Source organism: Alligator sinensis, unplaced genomic scaffold, assembly GCF_000455745.1.
Source record: "Alligator sinensis unplaced genomic scaffold, ASM45574v1 scaffold301_1, whole genome shotgun sequence".
NCBI lineage: Eukaryota > Metazoa > Chordata > Crocodylia > Alligatoridae > Alligator > Alligator sinensis.
This window is the reverse complement of record NW_005842035.1, coordinates 2229589-2246475: the sequence shown is the minus strand read 5'-3', so window position 1 is coordinate 2246475 and position 16887 is coordinate 2229589.

Sequence of the window (16887 nt, the reverse complement as noted above, 5' to 3'; positions counted from 1 at the left end):
GGCGGTAACCTGGTCCCTGCTCAGGAAAATGGAAGCAAAGAAATTGTTAAATAGGTTAGCTTTGGTCTATTGGTACCGATAGCCCACACAGTGCAGCCTGGTCCTTTTCCCCTGGGTAAGCCTCCAGTCCTCGCACCTGGCACTTTCTAAGATAAGGGACAAATTTCCGCGGGAGGCCTTGTGCTGTCTCTGCAGTGAGCTTTTTTGATATACCAGTGATCAGTAAGGAGTTCTCTGGATTTGCTTGCACTTCTCCACACCAAGTTGCCAGCACTGACAGTGCTATCTCATTCACTAATATGTAACTTCTTGTGAGGAGCAGCGGATACCCCAAAAACTTTGGGAGGTGACCTTAAACCCTGGGGTGCAGCAGGCACCCCAAAAATACCATGGGTGCAGTCATCCCAAAATAAAACCATTTCCCAGAAGAGCCCCCAAAAAGTAACCCTTCTGCCGGGCACTGATTGGCAGCAACAATTTTGGCCAGGTTCAATTTTGGGGCACTAAATATATTTCACCATGGCTCGAACTCCCTCCAGCCCATCTGGGAATCACTAGGGTGTCCAATAAAACTAACAACCCTTTCCTTGCAAGCAGTGTGGACACAACCCCCTGATTTATTACAGAGGCAAACACCAAAAGACAAAATACGGTTCAAAAATACTGTCCTGGTTCAAAGTATACCCCGTAGCACCCCTACTCCTACTGGGGAGTCTTCAACCCCGGGCTCGGCAGTCCGAGAGTGGGGGAGTCTCGACACAAAAGAGGTTAGTCCCCGGGAATTTGAATGCGTCATCTCCCTTGCCATTGCTGTCGGCTGGGGGTGCTGTCTCGCCCTGCGTTGCAAAGGGCCCTTCCTTGAGTTGATGTAACTCTGCTGAGCTGCTGGGGAGCACCGATCTCTTCTCCTGCCTGGGTGGGTGTGCTACGAGCTCCTGCCCTGGATTCCCAGTCCAAATTGCACACAGCTGTGCTGGTTTGAACCCGATCCCCTGTGCCACCTGGCCTCAGGCTGTAGCAGGCATGCCAGCATTCCCCCCCCCACCCTTGGGGACCCAGGGGAAAAAGAGACCCCTCAGCCCTGGTGGCCTCAACCTTAAATCACTTTTCTGACATCATCACCTGGTCCCAACCAGAAGCAGCATCATTTGAAGACCGCTAATGCAGAGCAATCCATTCAAAGCTGGTCAGCGCTCCGGGTGACGCGGCCAGAGTCACCAAACTGGTTCCACAGGCCTCTTGGAGGGAGTCGTAAGACAATGGTCTGGACACAACGATGGGGAGAGGATGCGACCATCTTCCAGTCCCAAAAAAGGCACAATATACAGCAGATATGACACACAGAAAAGATGATCATGCTTTACAACGCAAACAAGATACGCAGCGAGATGAAACCGGAACACACCTTACAGCACAAAATGACTCGTACATTTTGGGTGTGCTACATACTGTCACGCCTGACACAACACAGACGTCACACCCGAATCTGCCACAGGTAAAACCACGGCAGCCAAAGTCCTGCTTCTATACCAGGTTGTTAATATACACTCAAGAGGTCCCAGGCAGAGGCCGTGCCCCCGCTACAGAGAAAGTCAACCCCCCACCAGTCGGTACCAATCTGACTGGGGGGGAAATTCCTTCCTGATCCCAAATGTGGCATCGGTCTGACCCTGAGCAGGGGGCAAGAGCCTCTAGCTAAGCCAGGTACCTCCTGGTTTGAGTCCCAGCAGGAGCCCTGGCACAGCCCTGTCCTCATCCCCAGCCTGGGCTGCAGCCAGCACCCAGTGCCAGCAAGGGAGGCTTAAACCCCCCTGACATGCAGCAGCGGTGTGTGGGGCGGGGGGGTAATTCCCTCCCAGCCCCATGCAGCAACCAGCAAAGCCCAGAAGCAGGACCTCTGCTCCCCCATGCCAGCTCTTCTGCATGCTTTTAGGTCTTCACAATCAGGGCTTACCCAGGCCAACCTGGCCTGAGACTGGGTCTTCTGCTCCTGCTTGTCCCCAGAAGTGTCCAGAGACCCACTGATCCCAACACGATACCTGCACAACTTGGCCAGGACTCCTCCAAGGGGGCGGGCATGCCCTGGGAAGCCCCCAGGGATGTGCTGAGCTGCTGCAGCCCAGCACAAAGGGCCCAAGTCTACCAGATGATGGGGAGGGGTTGCATGAAAATGTTGTGGAATTAAAGATGCTCCATAACACGGTCAGGGCAAGATCCAGAGCTGACAGCTCCTGGCAGCAGGAGAGCGGTGAAGGCAGCTTCTTGGGAGCTACCAGAGTCTGCCGCCATTCCTTGAAGGGAAGACGCATTTGCCTTAGGTATCCATATACCCTGAGCATCTTTTTTCCTGCAAATCAGCAGCTGGAAATGAGGGCGCATGTCTTTGATGAGAGAATGGGTCCTGAGCAGTTTGGCTCCAAGGGTAAAGGTCTTTCCTTGCTTGGCTCCACCTTCCCAAACAAGGCGTGTGTCTTATCATGGAGTGTGTGATATGCTAGTAAATACTGTATATTTAAGTTCTCACAGGTGTGCTGCCCCAAGCCAGGCAATTCATGGCTCTTGAGCCACCTCTCGTCCAGGCGCTAGTCCTGTCCCTGGGAGGAGTGTCTGTTTCTGGGCAAAGACCTGCACTATTCCCAGCTGGGAGCCTGAGAAAGGCAGTCATCTAGCTGCACTCATGCCTGGAAGGAGCCCAGGACTTGGTCCCTTGAGGCTGGAGCCCTAGCTCCATCTCCTGCCTGTGTGGTTGGTACTCAAGCAAGTCCTCCGGCCTCCACTCCAGCACGATTCTGGAGTGTCTCCGCTAGAGGGAGTCAAAGGGCCACGAATACTTTGTGCTGGGCTCAGTTGTGGGGGATGTGGGCCACGGAAAGGTCTGGGCAGTGGGAACCCGCGAGCTAGACCCCTTACGCAGATCAGCACCCCAATGCAGGCATCCCTGGACACAGGCTGGGCACTGCAGTAGGGGCTCCTCCCTCTCCCTGCACCGTGTCCATCCCACTGGGTCGGCGCAGCTGTGGGCAGAGGTGGCATTATCTAGTGGGGGCCCTACAGACCCCCCGAAGCATCAGGGCCCCTTCAACTGGGAACTCCTTAACTCCGTCCTGTCCATGGGGCTGCAGAGCCAGGCAGGGTCTAGGCTGGAGGGAGCCAACCCTTTTGGCAGGTGTGCCACAAATTACCTCCCACCCTTCCCCGGTGCTGCTCCGATCCCCCCTCCCTGCCTGCCCGAGCTGCTGCTCTGCTTTCTGCTCTGCTACACACAGAGGCTACCTGTGCCACTTGTAGCATGCATGCCACAGGTAGGCTACCCCTGGGCTAGGTCTTCCCTTCATCCCTGGCCAGGGACCCCACTCCCAATGACTGCCATGTGGCTCCAGGGGCTTTGCAGAGGGGAGGGGTAGAGGCCGTGGGTCTGACCAGCTCAATAGCATGTGCTTGGATTGCAGAAGCCCAGGACTGAACAGCCCCCCTGCAGCCAACCCCAGCCCTGCCGCAGCTGCTTGGCAGCATTGCTGTTCAACAGCTCTCATCCCACTCTCCTCCCCAGAAGCACCTGCATTTCTCTGGCAAGTGGCTGATCTCTGCAAGTAACTGTAGACCTGCTCTCGGAAATGAAAGGTGCCATCTGGGACCCTCAGGGCTCTCCCTGGGAGCCAGCAAGGACCGGAAAGGGGGCTTGGTGGAAACTTCCCTTTGATCCCAGAACAGCATAAGAGCAGACACATGTTTTGCAGCAGAAGCAGGGAGCTGAGAACGAACGAGTGTCAGGCAGGGATGCAACTGGGCAGGGTGTAGTGCCGACCACAGCTGCAGAGGGGCATCCTAGAAGGGCACCAGGGAAGCAATGGGTCTCAGGATTGCCCCATTAGGCAGATGGATGGCAGGGGTTGCCTCAGACCTGCCCATCACCGTGATCTCAAGGCGCCAATGCAGCCTCTGCTGATGGGTCGAGGTTTGCAGTGCCCCTGGGGGTGATCACAACTGCTCTTCTCAGCTCACCGCCTGGCCCCCTCCTTCCCCTCCAGAGACCCAGGTTTCCCCTGGCAGGGGGCTCGGGACTGGGGTGGGAAGACACGGGCGCAGGTGCACTGCTGTACTGCACGCTGCCTCGCTCCCCTCCACTCCTGCTGGCTGGCGAATCGATGATCTATGCAATGATTTTCCTTTCCTGGAAGCTGAGCCTGAGCCCAGTCTAAGCAGACAGGGTCAAGAAAGGCTGCAGCCCCACATTGTCCACAGCCCCAGGACCCTGGGCTCCTGCTCCTCCTCAGCCCACAGCCACAGGCAGCCTCTCCCTTAGGCCTGGGCCATCAGTCACTTGTGTCCCTAATAGCCAAGTGCTGGAATGAATGTGCCCCAGGCTATGCAGCCTGCCCCAGGCTCTGCTGGCAGATCCCCCCGGGGCTGGCCCGCAGCATGGGTTTGGCACTGGCTCAGAGGACAACCTGCTAGTGACACTCGGGCACTGCGTGGGGACGGGCAGCTCCAGACCCCCTGCCCTGAGTGCTGTCAGGCTGGTCCAGGAGCCCCAGAGTAGCCCCCAGCCCACACCCAGGCTGGGTGTCGCATTGACAGGCTACCGGAGCAGCTGGATGGCCCTGCCTGACTCCAGGACAGGTTGTAGGGATCTGCCAAGTGCCCCAGGGGCTGCGCGAGCAGCTGGATCCCTCTGTGCCAGGACTAGTGGCTATGCAGAGACTGGCTGAAGGCAATGCATGCATGCTCCAGGCACTCCAGAGGATACCATGCCAAGGGCACCCAGCTAAGCCGTGCCTGGGCAAGCACCCATGGTGCGCTGCTGCTTCTCGCCAGGCCTGCCTACCACCGACAGCAAATCTTCAGGATCAGGGATAGCCTGCTGGGGTTTAAAGATCACCAGCGCTGGAGAATCAGCCTCAGCCCCTGGCAAATTGCTTCAGGGCTTAATTCCCTCTGTGCTAATGTGGTGCACCTGGTTTTGAGGTTGAATGCACCTGCTGCAGCCCCCAGCCACCCATCTCGTTAGGCTTTCCTGGGCTGGACAAAGAGCTGAGCTTTCCTCTTTGCCTTCACTGTGAGCAGCCCCCAGCTGTGGGGACCCCAGTGCTTGCCAGCTACCCACATAACATGTGTTCAGGCTTGGGAGGCTGCTCCTAGGACCAGAGGCTCAGGCCAGGCAGCACCTGTGAAGGGGGCTATACCATGGGGATGGGAGAGATGAGTCTGGCAGTGCAGTGGATCCAACTGGGAGTCACTGGAGCCAACTGGGGTTGCCCTTACCATGCCAGGGTATACGGCTGGTGCCAAGGACCATGCTCCTTTCAGCTGGCGCGTGGCTGGGGTCTTGAGGGGAAAGGCAGGGAGTTCCCAGGCAGGAAGCTGGGGAAGTCTCCCCCAGTGCTGGGTTCCCGGCCCCGCCTTGCCTGCCCTGCTCTGAGGCAGAGCCCCTTTCCAGCTCTCCACCTCGCGCTGCTGTGCTGGTTCCCGCCGGACCCGCCTGACTTTCCAGTGTGCAATTGGAAGAGACAAGGCGAGGCAGGAGGAGTCCCGCGAGGGACTGGGAAATGAGAGCAGCCTGGGCCTGGCAGCGCTCGCCCCCGTGCCCGCGGCTCTCGCACGCACGGCTGGAGAGGCAGGAGCAGCCGGCCTGGTGGGGGCACGTGGCCGCAGGTGCTGGGGCTGCTGACAGGCTCCCCCCACAACCCTCCCTGCTCCACCGGGCCCTGACAAGAGAAGTTACCCGCTCCTCTCCCAGCCATCAGTGCCTCGCCGCTGCCTCCGGCTGCTCCTGGAAGGTCACTCCTGACATGACAAATGTCCGGGAGCTCGGTCCCACCAGGCTGGAACCTCCCTTCCACCCTCGATGGCAGAGCCGAGCTGGCCGGAGAGGAAGCTGCACCTCAGGGCTGAAGCCAGGACCCCTGGGATCCACAGCCAGCTCTGCCATGGGGCATCAGGTGAGGCTTTGCCCTGCCGTGTGCCTCGGTTTCCCTGTCTGTACAAGGGGAATCAGCCCAGCCTGCCCAGGGGGCCATGGAGATAAAAGTCCTGGTGGTCTCTGATGCACCTCAGGAGGAGTTTGGGAGAGAGACTGTGCTGAACAGAAAGGGTGCATGGTACAGAGGTCAGCTTGGGACCTGGTTTCCACTCCTCTGTCTGCCACCAACATCTTGTGTGTCCTTGGGCATGTCACTTAGCCTCTCCCTTCTGCACCTGCAAAGAAAGGTATGGGCCTAGCCCTGTCTCATGGGGAGAAATGCTAAATACTGCAGCCCTGAGGGGTGCTGCAGATAAGAGGGTTCCCAGGCTCATCGGGCACCCCGAGGGCTCTTCTTTCTAAAGAGGAGGTGGGAGGCAGGGGCTCTGAGAGCTGGGGGCATCCCACGCCACTCTCCCTGGGAAGGGGATGGCTCTGGGCAGGGGGGCAGCTTGGGCAGCAGTGCATGAGAATGGCCAAGGGGCAAACCCTGCCCCTTCCCCTCCTCAAAGCCATCTGCAGGCCCCCGCTGCTCTTCCTCCAAAGCTGAACGCAGCTATTTGAGTAATTACACCAACTTTGATGGCAGTTTTCCCAGCTCCCGGCCCTTACTGCAGAAGCACCAGGCCTCCGTCTAATGGAGGCCTTAATTAATGGCACTGGTGTTTTTTGCATCCGTAATATGCACTCTCCGTGTCCCCCCTGTTTCTGGCGGTGTTGCTGAAGGCTTGCAAGGAGGAGGCTTGTAAGGGGACTGCTGCAGCAGGGGAAACTGGCACCCTTCACTTCATTATCCCTGCCTCAGTTTCCCCATGGGATGGAGACCACCCTGCCCCCCAGGGGTGCTGTAGGGCTGAGTAACACAGGGGTCTTTGTGAGGGGCAAGGCTCCTTCCTGCCTTGGCATGTGCAGCTGAACACCTGTGGCCTCTTAGACATCAGTGCTGCCCCTCCTTCTGCATGGGCTTGGGGGCTGAGGCCTGGTGAAGCTCCAGAGGCTGGCTCCAGTGGGGAGTGGGGGGCCCTTGGTCCTTCTGGGAGGGCAGGGGGTGCAAGGAGCAGTCCGAGGGCACCTGGGAGCTGGCATCGAGCAGCATCGAGTTGCAAGAACCTGACCGCTCCCGGATCGCATCCCGGGAAAAATCCCGTGCTCCAGGGCGGCGGGGCTGGCTTTCAGCTCTGGCACTTGGGGAGCAAGGAGAAGAACCGTTCCAGGGAAAAGGAGAAGACCCCTGCCGAGACCCTAGCATAACATAAGAGCTGCCATTCGCTGGGTCGGACCACAGGGCCACCCAGCCTGGCATCCTGCTGCGTTCAGTACCTCTTGAGGGTCCTTTCCTCCAAAATGGGTCTATCCCCTGGTTGTCCTTCACACGAATCGCATAGCTGTGCAGAGAGGCAGCATTCGAGGCTGCCCACAACAGGGACCTCAGGGGAGATGATATGGAGGATCCCTGCTGTCTGTGACACTGGGGGGCAGGGGCAGTGTGAAAAGCCCTGCTCCAGTGCGACAGCCCCTGTGGGGACCCTCCCAGCCCTGATGCCCACCGGGGTGGAATAGAGTGGGGACGCTGGATCCAGTGCCCTGGCTCTTGCCGCTTTTGCCCTGGGATACCGAATGACCCCAGCGAAGCAGGACGCCCATTTTAAATCTCACCTACAGCATGCTTGACATGGGGAATCGTGTCTTGCAGTCCCCGTGTTGGGGTACAGAGGCAACGGCCTTGCAGCGTGGGAGGTATCTGCAATCACATACTTCAGGGCTTTGGCTAGTGGCCTCACAGGGTCAGGAAGGAATGATTTTTGCTCCTTATGAATGCTACTGGCTTCTGAGTTGTTTTTCTTCTCCCGCCAGGGTGACAGCAGCTTTCCAGGGGGCTCATGCCAAGCCTTGCAAACAGCACAGCATAGCTATCACCAGCATAGAGCGTGTAATCAGTGTTGATGAAGAGAGCTCTGTCTGCTTGGGCATCATTCTCCAGGCCCCGAGCTGAGCTGGCTGGGGCAGTGTGACCGGCGGGGAGATCTCAGGTTTGCTCTGTCGTGTGTTTACCAGCTATGGAGTTTTTTACATGGTGCTAGACCAAAGCAGCAGAGACCCAGCTGCCCCAACATGCCCGAGGGGAAGTGCAAATGAGCAAAGGCCTCCGAGCAGAGCAAAGCAAGGTTCCCCCTCTGCCACCTCCTGCAGGGCTAGGCTCCTTCCACCTGCTCAGACATGATGGACCACATCAGAGCATCGCTGTGGTCCATCCAGGAGGAGACGGGCTCTGATCCATATACCCAGGAGCCTGGGCCGGGATTCTGGACTGTGCGGGGAGGAGCAGGTGCAGGAGATGGGCAGTGAGAAGGGGTTCCCATCACCTCCGCCATGCCGTGCATACACAGAGGTGAGGCACAGCCAGGTCTCTCCCACGAGACCTCCAGAGGCAGCAGCACTGAGCAGGGGAGGTGGCAGATGCTGGGGGTGTCCCCTCCTTGCCTGACACAGGGCTTGGAGACCTCCAGACCAGGGGGCTGGGCTAGGAGCGCAAGGGTGGGTGGACTACAGAAACCTCCTTGCCTACCGCCCTGCCTTTAAATACCCCCCCTCTTCCCAAATGCATGACGTGCATGCTGTGAGCCCCCCATGGCTGCCTTGAACCTGAGGTTAGGGCTTAACTCGACCCTAAATGGGACTCTGGTCAGCCACTGCCCGCTTGGGCAGATGTTTCCAGATGTGAGGCCACAGCTTGGGCTGGTAGAGATCGGCTCTGGCTCCATTGCCATCAGCGCAGCAGCTGAGGATTGGACCCCGGGGTTTCTTCCCAAAGGGGAATTTTTGAGACAGGATAGCCAGGCCCTTTCTGCATGAGGCAGTGCGGTGCTGGCACAGCCGGGCTAGCATTAAACTAACGAGCTTGGAAGCCAGAAGCCGTTGTAGCTCGCTTGATTTAACAAAGAGGCAGATAGCGGGTGCCACCCAAAGGTCCAAGGCCCCTTTCAAGGGGGAATAGAAAGCTTTTCCTTTGGACTCCCCCAAGAAGCAGCCTTATTCAGTCTCTCTCTCCTGAGAGGACCCCCTGAAGCCAGCCCTGGCATGGCTTCACACGGGGCAAGCCTCTGGCTTGGAGATCCTGCGTCCTCTGGGAGCTCCTTCTTTTCACACAGCTTCCAGGAAGGAGGGGGTGCTTTCTTCTCGTAAAGAAGAGGTGGGGGTGCCCGTTGTCTCCAATGGCACAACCCAAATCAGACAGCCCGTATTGTGCCACTCCAGTTCCCTATGTCTTCACTCGGACTTGACTCTGCCCTGGGCTATTCCTTTTCTCCCTGCCTGCCCCGGGACCTGCTCTCCCTCCCCAGCTCTCTCAGAGCCTCCCTCCTCCTCGGACCCAGTTAGCCCGACTTGCAAGAAGACAATTGCAAACCTATAATCTTCAACGCTCCCCTGGTACCACGACACATTAAGGCCCGGGGACCCCATCAGGGAGCAGCCTAGACTGCCATCTGCTCCTGGGGTGGAAAGAAATGCAAAACCCTTGGTTCAGAGATGCTACCTTTTATCAAACCAACTAAGAAAGGGGTGGCAAGGGCATTTGGTGTCCTACTTAGGGAGCTATTTGCAAGACTTGTTTGCAGCAGAGCCCCCCAAAACACTCCCCATGGAGCTGCAGGCTGGAATCCAGCTCGCCCAGCCGCCTTCGTCACAGGGCGTAGTGCAAAGAGGGGTGCAACACGCTGCAAGGCTCGTGATGCAAATGCTTGGCATTAGCAGGCCTCGGGCTTTCAGACCAGTCGGCAGAAGCAAGTGACCACTAGTTGTAGGACCAGCTGCAATGCAGGTAGCTCGGATGCATGAGTAAGCCTTGCGGGGAGGTCTTGTTTGGGGATCATTTTTGGGAAGGCTGGCAGCTGCGGCTGTAATTGCAGTGCCTCTCCAGCTAACAACAGACACACACATGTCAAGAGCGATGTTAAGAGCCATCATCGGTTTGGAGGGCTCTTCAGTTGTGGAGCGCGGAAGTGCTCCCGCAGAGATCGGGCATGGCTCCGGGGCGTGGGGGTAGCAGCGGGAGGCTCCAGGATGCAGGGCGCGGGGCTAGGCAGGGGTTCCAGCGTGTGACGTCCTGACTACCAACTCCAGGGGCGCGTCCGGGGGTGAGAGCTCATGCAACAAGGCCACGTCCTATTTCTCCGTCACTGTCCAATTTGCAGCAGTGTTGCTTATGTTCAGATTGACAACAAAGCCCGTGTTCAAGTCACCTGTCCTCATGTCCCTTCTGGGGGGGCCTGTGATAACCACCCATTCCCATTGAGCACGAACCCCCCACACAGCTCAGGGGCAGCAGGGAGGGAGTCAGCTGACTTCACTGCTCATTATAATTGGCTCCATTCCTTCTCAACAATTAATTCCACGGGTGTTAACGACCCTCTTTCCTCTTAAATGCTCTTCAATGGGTCCACTACTGCAGCTAGGCTTCCTTCTGCAATGCTGCTGTCTGCTCCTGGCCGCGTCGCTCCCATTTCACAGCCCCGCAGACTGCCTTTTCACTCTAGCTAAAACCATTAACTCTACTCGGGTGTGGAAATACGAACTCAGCTGAACGTTAGATGAGGTGCAGATAGCACGTTCAATGACGCTTTGGAGGTGTGCAAGAAGGCTTGATTTTGTTTCATGAATCTGAAAGCGCGACTTATGTTTAATGACTCCAGGACTAATAATCTTTGGATTATTTTTGCTGAATTTGTTGTGCTTTTCTGTATAATATAGCAAATGAATGCATGTGCGATCACGGCTATCCTGCTCCCGGTAACTTTGCTGACCGGTTTGGCACTAGCTCATACAAGTGTAATGCATGCACTGTGTAATGTCATTCATTGTGTGCACTGCAAATGTGAGATGAGTGTGTGACACAAGGTTGCTCTCCTTCTGTCTCACACTCGTATCACATTTTCAGGGCGCACAATGTAAGTCTCCGCTCTACCACTGTCACAGCAGACTCTCCAATGTGGGCAAACCCGGAGAGGAGAAGGGCAGACGTGTAGTTTTACCGCTGGAAAAAAATTTGGCAACTCAACTTGTTTTTCAAAGAACAGCTATGGGTCAAACGGCCACGGGTCAGTGGCTTGGTGAGGTTTTATCCCAATCCTAGAGGAAATTGGGTTTGACTAGCCCACATGCCTTTGGAGAGCACGGTGTTTTGCTGACGTGTTTGTGCAGCCCCTGGCGCAGCGAGCTTCCAGCCGTCACTGTTGGCAATCCCTCGATTCGAGGATGATCTCTACCATGGATGGGTCTGGAGGGGACTTAGGAGTCCAATCCTCAAGCCGCAGATCCGTCCACTGAAGCCGCAGGCCTTTCTGCAGGGGAGAGTAGGCTGCGTGCGGGGATGCCTCTCCTTTTTCTTCCTCCGCTCGCTCTTCTCTGCTTCTAGGGTGAGACGCTTTACCTGGAAACAGGCTGCTCGGCTGAGGTTGTGGCGCCACTGGAGATGGTCCACAGCCAGCTCTTGATGTTGACATCTCTTTTCTCGAGGTCTGCCTTCAGCGTGATTCCTCCGGCCACCGTGGGGTCTCAGGACACAATAAGCTGGGAGCACAGCACTCGCTTGGGGAGCTGAGAGTCAGGCATCTGCACGCAATGTCCGGTCCAGCACGGCGGGCGCTTGAGGATCACTGACTCCACTCTGGCAATGGCGCCTTCAGCAAGGATGCTGCCCATCCTCCCGTCGGATGTGGAGGCTTTCCCCAGCCCAGAACAAACAAGTGCCAGCAGCGTCTTCTTCCGCGGCCCGACGGCATTTTGAAGCTCACTATCTGCACGTCCAACAGGGAAACCCACCCCTCTGCAGAGAGTTTTCATTTAAAGTGAATTTAATACCCAGTATATCGTATTCTGTCAATTAACAGATGCCTGCCCCATAATTCCTTCATCTACTTAGAGGCCGGATACACACAAATTATTACATCTGCTGATGGATAGTTCAAATTTACAGCAAACTATCTGGCTCAAGATCTGTTGAGACCATTCAAGAGCAAGTGAGTCTGAGTTCTTTGTCCCTTCCCACTCATTAAAACAGATTAGCCATATTCTAAATGGATTTTTAAGCCAGCAGGCTGAGAAAATATTATTTAATCATTAGGAAGACAATGTAAGGGGTGGTCACGCGAAGAATACAAATTAACTGCACTCGCATGTCAAAGAGGAGCCAGATCTTTCCCGTGTTGTAACCAGGAAACTTTCCATTGCTTTTCAAGAGGTTTGCATTAAGCTCAGCTTTATTACACGCTGTTTGGACTGCGGCCGCAAGTCATGGACCAGCACCCCTTAGGGGCTGTACAGACAAGGAACAAAATGAGGGTCTCTGCCCACTCCTGTAAAATTAAATCATACAAACAGTGAAACAGAGTCACAGAGCAAGTGCAGATGATGCCAGGCTGGGGGAAGTCATGGATACACCGGAGGGGAGGACTAGGATTCAGAGTGACCCAGGCAAATTGGAGAATTGGACTAAAAGAAACGTCATGAGGAGCTAAACTTCATGATCTCATGAGAAATCTCTTGGAATTAAACTGTGGGGGCAGATGACAGAACGAGGAGCGATGGGTTCAAGTTGCAGCAACGGAAGTTGAGGTTGGATATTAGTAAAAACTCTCTCACCAGGAGGGTAGTAAAGCACTGAAATGGGCTACCCAGAGAGGTGGTAGAGTCTGCATCCTTGAAGATTTTTAAGACCCGGGTAGACAAAGCCTTGGCTGGGATGATCTAGCTGCTTTGAGCGGGGTGCTAGACTGGATGTGACCTTCTGAGGTCCCTCTCACCCCTCGTTTTCTACGATTCTAAGGACAAGTGCAAAGTGCTGCACTTAGGAGGGAGCAATCCCCTGCACCGGTGCAGGCTGGGGGTGGCGGGCTGGGCAGCAGCTCTGCCGAGAAGGACCTGGGGGGACAGGGGACAATAAGATGGACAGGAGCCAGCAGTGTGCCCTTGGTGCCAAGAAGGCTACCGGCATCCTGGGCTACACTGGTACGAGTGTTGCCAGCTGATGGAGGGAAGTGATTCTTCCCCTCTATTCAGCACGGGGAAGAACACATCTGGAGTCTTGTGTCCAGCTGTGGGCCCCCACTACAGAAAGGATGTGGACTAGTTGGAGAGAATCCAGAGGAAGGCAGCAAAAATGCTTGGGGGGCTGGGGGACAGAACTGGTGAAGAAAGACTGGGTTTATTTAATCTGCAGAAGAGAAAACCAAGAGGGGATTGAATAGCAGCCTTCACCTCCCTGCAAGGGGGCTGCAAAGAGGACAGAGCCGGACTGGTCTCAGTGGGGGCAGGTGACAGGACAAGGAGCAATGGGCTCCAGTTGCAGCAAGGGAAGTTGAGGTTGAATATTAGGAAGAACTTTCTTATGAGGAAGGTGGTGAAGCACTGGACCAGGTTACCCAGAGAGGTGGTGGAGTCTCCATCCTTGGAGGTTTTGAAGATCCCGGTAGACAAAGCCTTGGCTGGGATGATGTATTTGGGGCTGGTCCTGCTTGGAGCAGGGGTTAGACTAGACGTGACCTCCTGAGCTCCCTTCAACCCTCATTGTCCGTGATTCTGTGAGTGGGCATTTGGTTGAGACAGCCCTGTGAGTTCTCTTGGAAAAATAACAGCTTGTGCGAAATTACACTAATATCTTTCCATTCAGACTGTGAAGGGGGAAACATTCTGGTCTTCTTTGGTCCCAGGTGTTGTATATTTATTAAAGTGCATACCTTGGGAAGAGAGAACAGACTGTAACAGGCCTGCCATTAAAGAGAAATGGGAGCACTGGGAAGGAGGAATGGGCATAAACATGGGAGGGAAAAACTCTGCACAAAGTTTTCCAGGTGGCAAAAGCTGCAGGAAGACGTTGCGTTGTGTCCGCAGCACCGTTGTGAACACCTCTGCTCAATGCAGCAACAGCCAAAAAGTGTGTGTGGAGGTGGGGTGGGGGGTGCATTTTGGCTGCATCAGGAATGAGCAATGTTAGACAAGCAAATTTCAAGGGGAAATCGGAAGATTTTGAATCATCAGAGGAGTGGAAATCTGGAACGGTCTTCCAAGCTAAGTAATGGGGGCAAAGAACAGGAATCCCTTTTTAAGTCTGAACGTGATGTGTTCATGGAAAGGATGATACGAAGGGCAGGGAGCTTTTGGTCCAACACCCAGTGTGTGGCACATGTAGCATCGAGTCTTTGCAGTCTTCCTGTCGGGGCATAGAGGCCTTGCGGTGTGGGAGGTGTCTGCCATCGCATGCTTCAGGGCTTTGCCTAGTGGCCTGAAGGGGTCAGGAAGGAATGAGTTTTTTCCCCCTTCGTGGCTTCTGGGTTGTTTTTCCCCCACCTTTCTCTGAAGCAACGGGGTGTTGGCCGGGGCAAGGGCTGTGGGCTTGACAATGGAGGCGAGCGAATGCTCCTGGCTGGAGGATCACGCTGATGCCAAACTGGGGACAGTCAGATGAGACCCATGAATCCGAAGGCTCCTTGGCCTGGCCAGGCAGAGGGGCAGACACACCAGCCAGCCTCAGCTCGCTTGTTGGGGGTCAGTGCCCATGCAGCCCCACCTGCCACCCTGGGCCCGTGCCAGGGAGAGCAGCTGGAAATGCCAGCCAGCTCAGGACGCTGGGACCAGGGCCGGGCTTCGTGTGCCGGCGGCAGGGGCGTTGCGCTGCTCCGCCAGCCAGCTGGGCATAGGCGTCTGTCTCGGATGGCTGGTGGCACATGGCAGAGGTCCTGATCCTGGGAGCTGCTAGCTTGTGTACTCCTCTGAGGCCAGGACTGGGGGAGGCTCCAGGCAATGGCTCCAGCAACACCCCTCAGTCCAGGCCTGCTGTCTCCCCCCATGTTTTTCCAGCCCGAGGGTCTCTGCAGTTCTCCTGTTGCCCCAGGCATGACCAGTCTCATGCATAGAGGCCACAGGCAGATCCTGGTGGGAAGCAGGCAGGGAAAGGGTTAACCCACCCCCACCCCAGAGCTAAAACCCCCAGCCCAGGTGTTTGCCATCCATCTGCCAGCAGATGAGCCAATGACTGGGAGCTGGGTTGAGCTGGCGGCAATTAATGCAATCAGAGAAGCTATAAACCAAGTGATGCCCTGCTGGGCTGGTTTTGGATGCTCTGCTTCCTGGCTGCACAAATGCTGGGATGCTCTTTGCTTCGATGGGGTGATGGGTTGCAGCCAGCCCTGACTCTGCCTTTTCTGTCTCTCTGGGCACTTGTATTTTCTCCACAAGTTGCAGAGGCTGGAGGGCTCAGGACTGCTCAGTAGGTCTCAGGGGTCAGAAAGGCAAATAGATGTAGGTGATCTAAAAGAAGAGGGCATGAAATGGCAGGGATAGCAGGTTAAGAGCAAATTGTTGCAGCTCATCTCTGATTAGGGACTTCAGAGTCAGGCAGTGCCAAGGACTGGAGACTAGGAAAGACTTTTTTCCAAGGAAAGCATAAATGAGCCTAGGGGGTTGGGCAGAGGTCCATAAAATAAAAGGCTCAGAGGAAGCGCATGGGCTGTTCTTATTCACCCCATATAATGAAACCAGGAGGCAACTTGTCTAGCATAATTCACAAGCATTTCTGTACACAAGACCATTGCACCCCTCGTGATCCCAGGGTCAAGGGCTTTGCGGGCTCAAATAATTAGATCAGCAATTCTCGGGGTGCCCCGATACCCTGGGGTGCCTTGAGATCCATTTGAGTGGGTCATGGGGTGCCATGCAATGTTAGCACAGCTCGGCATGCATGCGTGATTCACAAGACGAACCCAGCATTTTCACACAGGCATCCACTTGGCCTGTTGCTGTCTCTCCGAGTACTTTTTCTACCATCTTTTCTCCAATGCCTGATGAAGGGTGTTTGTGCCCAAAAGCTTGCAATCAAAGAATTTTTTTGCACCAATCTAGTTGGTGTAATAAAAGATACCACCTCTACCATGAGTCCTGATTGCTGTAACAGAAGGATTGCTCTAGTATTTTTCTGGAGTCAGAACGAAGAGCTGGCAACTTCCAAGGGTGCCTGAGCCTGCAAAGGGCTTCCTCGGTTCCAAAAAGGTTGCGAAGCGCTGGACTAGATGTTGCTGCAAAGGCCATTCAGGACAGCAGGAAAGAAATAACCCAGGGCTACCCATACTCAAGGGCCAGGGACATAATCCAAGACTAAGGGTTGGAAGATACTTTCTCCCTGGGCAGATGATTTCAGACATCTGCACAAGAGGGAGTCTTTTCCCTTTTCCTTGAAACGGTTGGTCTTGGCTACTCTGAGGATTGGCTTGACAGGCTACTTCAGCGTGCGTTTCAAACCCTCCCCTGCCCCTTTCCCACCTGGCTTGTGAGACACCATCGTGCAATAGCTGATTTTGTTAACAACCTGACAGGCCACGGGTGAGTGGAGCCCTTCAGATTTATTTTTTTTTAAGCAAAATTGTGTGCATCCCAAGTCAAATCAATTCCAAATCTATGTGAATCATTCAAGAACCACGTGCGGCCCCTGCTACCGGCAAGCATCCTCCACCCCAGCCCGGGGCTGCAGATACTTCCGAATCCTTTGGCGGGCATCCTACATGCAAACCCAAGCCCAGAGGCTTGGGGTTCGGATCCCCCCCGAGTTTCACTTGCCACAACCATTGCAAAGGAAGCCAGTTAATTTGTCTTGCCATGGGTGGACTTTTGGAGAGCAACAACCCCTGCCCGGCCTGGTTCTCACAGCCCTTTGCCTACTGGAAGGCTATTCTCATGCCCTCCACAAATCTGGTTTTCTAGATTAAACCAACTCGATTCCTTCAACCCCTCCTCACCTGGCCTTTACAAGCCACGACTTATCGTGCGTGTCGCTCTCCCCTGCGCTCTCCCCAATGTGTCTACATCTTTCTTAAACCTGACACAGCAGTTCAGCTGCGGACTCCCGCACCTCGCCGCAGAAGAATTACCGCCCGCGTCTT